Source organism: Lathyrus oleraceus, chromosome 6 (genome assembly GCF_024323335.1).
Source record: "Lathyrus oleraceus cultivar Zhongwan6 chromosome 6, CAAS_Psat_ZW6_1.0, whole genome shotgun sequence".
Lineage (NCBI taxonomy): Eukaryota > Viridiplantae > Streptophyta > Magnoliopsida > Fabales > Fabaceae > Lathyrus > Lathyrus oleraceus.
Genome location: NC_066584.1, coordinates 241,985,330 through 241,993,792, shown reverse-complemented (window position 1 = coordinate 241,993,792; position 8,463 = coordinate 241,985,330). Strand labels below are relative to the sequence as shown.

General features: G+C 37.6%; 1 pseudogene; it reads left to right on the top strand.

Moving 5' to 3' along the window:
• Positions 1–3,805: 3,805 nt before the first annotated feature.
• LOC127099051 (uncharacterized) lies at positions 3,806–3,905 on the top strand (annotated as a pseudogene).
• The last annotated feature ends 4,558 nt before the right edge of the window (positions 3,906–8,463 follow it).

Here is an 8,463-nt window from a genome sequence, read left to right as displayed (position 1 = left end):
TTTGTGGCATCTCGTCACGTCTAGATATGTTTCCCGTGCGTTGACATCTGTCACACTCCTTAATAGCCGTATGCACGTCCTTCCAAATAGTTGGCCAATAAAAGCCAGCTTGTAGGATTTTAGAGCAGGTCTTGGATGTACTTGTGTGTCCACCATAAGGAGCGGAGTGACAGTGTTGGATTATATTTTCTACCTCTTCTTCGGGTATACATCGACGGAAAATACCATCGGGGCCTCTTTTGAAAAGTAAGGGATCATCCCAGTAATAGTGTTTTATGTCGTGGAAGAATCGTTTCTTCTGCTGGTAAGATAAAGTAGGTGGAACTATTCCGGCAGCTAAATAATTGACTAGATCAGCGTACCATGGTGTGACAGATATAGCTAAGGTGGTTTCTACTTGCATGTCGGAGTTGTTCTCTTCCAAAGTAGCTATGAGTTTGTCATACGAGAAATCATCATTAATGGATGTTCTTTCCGGTTCAAGGTTCTCAAGTCTAGAGAGGTGGTCTGCTACTACGTTGTCAGTTCCTTTCTTGTCCTTGATTTCTAAGTCGAATTCTTGTAGTAACAAGATCCATCTTAGGAGTCTAGGTTTAGCATCCTTTTTTGTTAAAAGGTACCTGATAGCAGCGTGATCGGTGTAAACTATTATTTTGGCTCCTACCAAGTAAGAACGAAATTTATCTAGCGCAAATACCACTGCTAGGAGTTCTTTCTCGGTTGTGGCATAATTCATCTGTGCTTCATCCAGGGTTCTGCTAGCGTAATATATAACGTGGAGCTTTTTATCCTTTCTTTGTCCTAGAACAGCACCTACAGCATAATCACTGGCATCGCACATTATTTCGAATGGTTCATTCCAGTCTGGTGTCTGCATAATGGGTGCGGAGATCAATGCTTGTTTAAGAGTTTGAAATGCTTTTAAACAGTTATCGTCGAATATGAATTCAGCATCTTTCATCAACAGTCCGGTTAAGGGTTTAGTTATCTTAGAGAAGTCTTTGATGAATCGTCGGTAAAAACCGGCGTGTCCTAAAAAGCTTCGTACTTCTCTCACGGTTGTTGGGGGTTGAAGATTTTCGATTACCTCTATTTTGGCTTTGTCTACTTCAATTCCTCTGTTCGAGATGATGTGTCCTAAAACAATTCCTTCTTGTACCATAAGTGGCACTTTTCCCAATTAAGTACTAAGTTTACTTTTACACATCGCTCAAGAACTCTTTCTAGGTTTTCAAGGCATTCTTCGAAACTTTGTCCGTATACAGAAAAGTCATCCATAAATACTTCCATGATGTTTTCGAGAAAGTCGGCGAATATTGCCATCATGCATCTTTGAAAAGTTGCAGGGGCATTACACAGACCAAACGGCATTCGTCTATAAGCGAAGGTACCAAAAGGGCATGTGAATGTTGTCTTTTCTTGGTCATCAGGGTGAATTGGTATTTGAAAGAAGCCTGAATAACCGTCTAGATAACAGAAATGTGAATGTTTAGCTAATCGTTCTAACATTTGGTCAATGAATGGTAAAGGGAAATGATCTTTTCGGGTTGCTTTGTTTAGTTTCCTATAATCAATGCACATTCTCCATCCCGATTCGATTCGTTTAGTTATAGTTTCTCCTTTTTCGTTTTCAATAACGGTTATGCCTCCTTTCTTTGGTACAACGTGTACAGGACTAACCCATTTGCTATCAGATATAGGATATATAATACCTGCTTCCAATAACTTGGTTATTTCTTTATTTACTACCTCACTTAGGATCGGATTTAGTCTTCTCTGGTGTTCCCTAGAGGTTTTACAGTCTTCTTCTAACATGATGCGGTGCATACAAATAGAAGGGCTTATTCCTTTAAGATCGGTTATGTGGTATCCTAGTGCGGTTGGGTATTTTCTTAAGATATGTAGGAGTTTTTCTGTTTCGAGTCTTCCTAGATCGGCATTAACTATCACAGGTCGTTCAAGTTCTAAGTCTAGGAATTCATATCTCAGATTTTTGGGAAGTGTTTTCAAATCAGGGGTTGGTTTGTTAAGACACTGCGTAGGGTCCGGTGTTATTGCTAGGCATTGTTTAGATTTGTCCTCTAAAAGATAGTCTGATGATTTATCTTCTCCTGACTCTGCTTCTTTTATGCATTCATCGATGATATCCATGAAGTAACATGTATCTTCTATTGCAGGTGCTTTCAAGAATTGGGAAAGAATGAATTCAATTTTCTCTTCACCTACTTCGAAGGTGAGTCGTCCTCGTTTTACGTCTATGATTGCACCGGCAGTTGCTAAGAATGGTCTTCCTAGTATAATAGGTGTAGTATCATCTTCTCTAATGTCCATAATTGTGAAGTCAGTGGGAATGTAAAACTGACCTATGCGTACGGGAACGTTTTCAAGGATTCCTACAGGATATTTGATGGAACGATCTGCTAATTGCACAGACATTTTGGTCGGTCTTAATTCTCCCATTTCCAGTTTCTTACATATGGATAAAGGCATAACGCTAATTCCGGCTCCTAAATCGCATAAGGCTTTGTCTATGACAAATTTTCCTATGTGACAGGGTATAGAGAAACTACCCGGATCCTTGAGTTTAGGGGGCATGTTTTGGATTATAGCGCTACATTCGGCAGGGAGTGTAACGGTTTCGCTATCCTCAAGTTTCCTCTTATTAGAAAGAATTTCTTTTAAGAATTTAGCATATGAGGGCATCTGCGTAATAGCTTCGGTAAACGGAATTGTAACGTTTAATTGTTTAAGGAGATCAACAAATTTTCTAAATTGGCCTACATCTTTGGTTTTAACAAGCCTTTGAGGGTAGGGTATAGGTGGTTTGTAAGGTGGTGGAGGTACATAAGGTTCCTTCTTTTCTAGGGTTTCCTTATTACTCTCTTCCTTTTCCTTAGGTTCACTTTCCTCAGTTGATTTCTTAGGGTTTTGGTTTTCTATCCTTGGGTCAGACGGTCCTTCCACTTCCGTTCCACTTCTTAATATAATTGCATGAGCTTGGCTTCTCGGATTAGGTTGGGGCTGTCCAGGGAATGTACCAGTTGGTGCAGCAGTAGGTGCTTGTTGTTGAGCTACCTGAGATATTTGCGTTTCCAGCATTTTGTTATGGGTAGCCAAGGCATCTACTTTGCTTGCTAGTTGTTTAAGTTGTTCGCCAGTGTGTATGTTCTGGTTTAAGAAATCTTTATTGGTTTGTTGTTGGGAAGCTATAAAGTTTTCCATCATGATTTCCAAGTTGGATTTTCTAGGGGTATTATTGTTAGGATTGGATTTCTGATATCCCGGAGGTATAGATGGGGCTTGATTTGGAGACTGTCCAGGTGCGTATAAAGCATTATTACTCTTATATGAAAAGTTTGGATGGTTCTTCCAATTTGGGTTATAGGTATTCGAATAGGGGCTTCCTTGAGCATAGTTTACTTGCTCTGCTTGGATTCCAGTCAAGAGTTGACATTCCGCAGGAGTGTGGCCTTGGATTCCACAGACCTCGCAATTCTGAGTTATAGCAACCACGGCGGCTTTAGGTGATACATTTAAACTTTCAATTTTCTGGACCAAAGCATCCACTTTTGCATTAACGTGATCAAGGTTACTTATCTCGTACATGCCAGTTTTCGGTTGAGGTTTTTCCACCGTTGTTCGTTCGGTTCCCCACTGATAGTGGTTTTGGGCCATGCTCTCGATAAGCTGGTAAGCATCAGCATAAGGTTTGTTCATTAGTGCACCACCTGCAGCGGCGTCTATTGTTAACCTTGTATTGTATAAGAGACCATTATAAAATGTGTGAATTACTAACCAGTCTTCCAAACCATGGTGTGGGCAAAGTCTCATCATGTCTTTGTATCTTTCCCATGCTTCGAAAAGAGACTCGTTGTCTTTCTGTTTAAATCCGTTTATCTGGGCTCTTAACATAGCTGTTTTGCTTGGCGGAAAATATCGGGCAAGAAAAACTTTCTTCAACTCGTTCCATGTGGTGACTGAGTTGGAAGGAAGTGATTGAAGCCATCTTCTAGCGCTATCTCTTAATGAGAAAGGAAAAAGACAAAGTCGAATTGCCTCTGAAGTGACACCATTAGCTTTAACAGTATCAGCGTATTGGACAAATACGGATAAATGAAGGTTTGGATCTTCGGTAAGATTTCCAGAGAATTGGTTCTGTTGCACAGCTTGCAACAGCGAAGGTTTAAGTTCAAAGTTGTTTGCTTCGATTGCGGGCGGAGCAATACTTGAATGCGGTTCATCTTGCGATGGAGCGGCGTAATCTCTAAGAGCACGAGCTGGTTCTGCCATCTCGGTAAAAGAAGGAAGATCTTTGAGATCAGGAAGGTCTATAGGAGGGAGATTGTTTTCAGCACGATATTCCCGAATTCGTCGTAAGACTCGGAGATATAGTTCGATATCGTTGATTCGTAAATAGAGCGGCTCGCCTTGAGAGCGAGTGCGTGGCATACAAATCAACGAAAGAAAGAATAGAAGAAAAAGAAACCTTAGTCTCTACAGCGTAACGGAAGAGTTACGATATCGATTAAATAGAAGTCCCCGGCAACGGCGCCAAAAACTTGATCGCTCGACTGTGTGAGTCGAGAATGGGATACAAACTGCAAGTGCACAATTCTATCGCGTAGTTTTAAAAGATATCGATCCCACAGGGACTTATGAATCGATATACCGTTATCTAAGGTTACTACGTAAATCTAAGGTGAAAATGTTTGATTGTTTGGGGAAAAACTAAGAGCTAAACTAAGATCTAGATTAAATATTAATAAAACGGATATCGGTATGTAGTTCGTCAAAACTAGGGAATCAAGTCTTTGTCGGTTTCTTGGTTTTAAAATGAATCGTTTCGGTTAACTTTATTGGTTAAAGGTTTTATCTCAAACTCTCGCTCTGTTGAATAAACCATGATTTTATATTAATGTAGATGTCACTTATAATTAAGTCAAAAATCATATTTTGAAAACAATAAAGTTGCAGAAACTCCTTTTAAGAAAATACTGACCGTTTTAAACACCCTTATCTCAAACTCTCGCTCTGTTGACTTAGGTTATATAATCAAATCCAAATGCTTAACTCTCGTCCTCACATTCAATCTTTAAAAATACTTTTTGGAAAAGGTCAGAATTTAATTAACTCTAAAACTTGCTCTCGCCCTGATCTAGAATTAATGCCTAACTTACACTGTCCAGTTAAAATCTCAAACTCTCGCTCTATTGGTTTTAACTTCTTTATGTCTTTTACTTTTGTAAAAAATCTTGTTATTAAACCTGTAAGTTGAAACCGTAAAAAGATTGATTTTGATTTTAAGTTTAGATAGACCGACTCAGTCTTGATCCCTTATTCTGCTTACTTTACATACCGATACCTGGGCAAATTAGCCAGACATGCTAAATAAATAAGAATTTATATCATGCATAAACAGACTCATTCCAGGCAGATAATATAGATAAATAATAAAACAAAATATTAAATAATGATTAAAGAACCTGAATGCGTAATACAATAGTCTTGAACACTCCACCACAAGCCGGTAGGATTTGTTCTTGGATTCTTCAATTAAACAGTAAATTAAATCAAGGAAATAAAACTGGAATATAACGTAAGGTTAAATCCGGTATAAAGTTGCACAATAGTTTCCGGTGTAGAAACTATTATGCGAAAAATATCTAAAAGCTAAAATGGGAAAGGTAAATTTGCAAGGGAAAAAGAATGTAAAGCTTGCAAAAGAAATAAATAAAATAAACAATGCTGGAAAAGAAAAATAAGCAAAAGCGTGAAAAGAAAATTGGCAGAGCTTCGGCAATATGAGCGTGGAAAAAACCGAGAGACCTTTAGGTTTTTGAGATGGCTATTTATAATAGTGTTGGCAACTGCTTTCCGTTTCTCCCATTCTTCAACGTGGCTACATGCACGGCGTGGATATAGGAGACCAACTTCTCAACGTTCTTCTTCCAGTCTTTCTGAGGGCGTTACTTGCGCCAAAAAGGTAGTGGAATTGTGTGACGCCCGTCACACTATGTGTGACGTCCGTCACAAGGCTGTTTTGCGTGACGCTCGTCACGCACCCTGTGACGTCCGTCACTGGCACAGCGTTGGTGACTTGTGCGCTTTGGGCTGGGCTTTGGCATTTGGTCCCTTTTCTCTCCTTTTTGCACCTCCTTTTCTTCCCTTTTTCACTTTTGCTTCAAAATGGATACCTGACATAAATAGCAAGGAAATACTACATAATATCTGATAAAATGAGATAAACTAAAGTGAATGATAATATAATCTAATTGAATTAAGTCTTAAAATGTGATATAATTTCGTGTTATCAGTTTGAAGCTTGGAGGGTCATCTACCATTCCAAGACATTATAGGTCATTTTGACTGAAACCCTAATTTTGGGTCAACTTCCCAAGAACATAACTCATTCATTTTTTTATAATTTTGAGGTGGGATCAAATGCATTGGAAATATTATTGTGTCTACTTCAAATGTTATTTTGAACAAAATTTCAAAATCCCAAAAGAAATACATGTGATAATGCAGGACATTATAGGTCGCTTTGGACCAAATGCATTAAAAGGCAAAAAAGTCCAACTTCAAGTGCCCATAACTTCTTCATCAAAAATCCAAATGATGCAAAGTTTAAGTCCATATTGATTGTCTTGAAAATATTTACAACTTTTATGTTGGAGGTTTTTCCATTTCAGGCTTGCATCATCAAAACAGAAGGGCTTGAAGTTGGACCAATTTGGCAAAATTCTCAAAGGCATGCTTTGCACTATGAACTTCATGGCCCGTTTTCATAAATTTCCACACTCCAAATGAGTTTTTGCTCAACATAACATTTGTTCCTTATGTCAAGACCTTTCCAACCATTACCCACATGCTTATGTTTGTATTTTCCAATTGGCATTTTCGAAGAGCTGAAGTTTTAGGCACAATTATGAAATTCATGTTGAAACTTCATGCACAAGCCATTGCCTTGCAAACTACACGTCCATTTCAAGTTGTTTGGTCATCAGCATGCAAATACAATTGAGTTTAGGCCTTCCACATGATCATACAAGCCCATGCAAGGAAAATCCATTTGCCATGCACACGAGCAAACTCACTTGTTCAGCTAATTCCAGCTATAAATACATGTGCTATGCTTCACTATGGACTAACCTAAAGGCGCCTAAATCTCTGCAGAAATCAATTCCCAACCATACCAAAGGAACTAAGTTCATATTTCTTCAAAATTTCAGATCTGAAATTCAATTGAATTTGATTGAATCTTCATATCTAAAGTTCATAAACCTTCATCATCTAGTCCATTGAAGTTCTGTTTGGCAAAAGGAAGCAAGGAAAGAGACCCAAAGCTCCACAGTTCAAAGGTGTGCATCAACTGGTTTTTTCTTCGAAACTCCTTATTCCTTGATCTATTGGCCTTGATATTGTGTTGTTTGAAGTCCTCTCTATAGAGGCATCATTGTTGTATGCTCAATTTTTAAAATCAAGCAAGTTCATGATGAACACCATCAAGCTTTCATCTCTGATTTCTCTCTTAATAGGAATCTAGAGTGGAAGTGAGTGGTATAGGAGTGATCTACATCACTTCCTCTTTCGATTGATGTCTAGATCGTCCATTTTGGTGAGCATTTGAACCTCTGTGTTTTTTGCCCTCACCGGAGAAGACGGTGGCGCTGGCCACCGTCTCTGTTGCCATATCACATGTGGACCGTCTGATCATGTTTCTAGTTTGAATCGTGGCCCTTGGATGATATGACTTATTTTAATTCATTGTGTTACTCATTGACTTGGGACCATCGTGCGCGCGCATCTCTCCGCCTCTGGATGTGCCAACTCAATTAATGAGCTTAGATCTAACGCCTCTCATTTTTTCTGATTTTCTTAATTTCCATTTTATTTTCTTTAGTTCCATTTTATTTCAAAAATTCATAACTCTTTCATTTTAAATCTAAAAAATATGGGACCAATTGCATTATTTCTATTTTTAATTCTAGTTTCTAAAAATAATTTTTAATATTTTTTATTTCATCATTTGATATTTTTTGTGAATTTTCTCTTTTCTGGTTATTTTTAATTCATTTTAAATAGTTTTTGATATTCAAAAAAATACAAAAAGATTTTCTCTACCTATTTGAATGATGATGGATCTATGAAAAATATTCTCATCAATTTTCTAATTAATTTGAGATTTATTTGAGATTTTAGTTCAATTAGGTTATTTTTATTCATTTTTAATTGATTAAAAATAGTTTCTGACTTTTAAAAATGCTGAAATTTTTTTGTCAAACTTTGTTTGACCTTGTTGAACTTGGGATAAATCACTTGGACTTTTCAAAGTTGATTTGAAGTGATTTTGAAGTTTGACCTTTCTTTAATATTTTAATTCAAGTTTATTTTTAGATATTAAAAATGCCAAAAATATTTTGTTCATTTCTTGACTTCCCATCTTCATCTCACTTCTGTTTT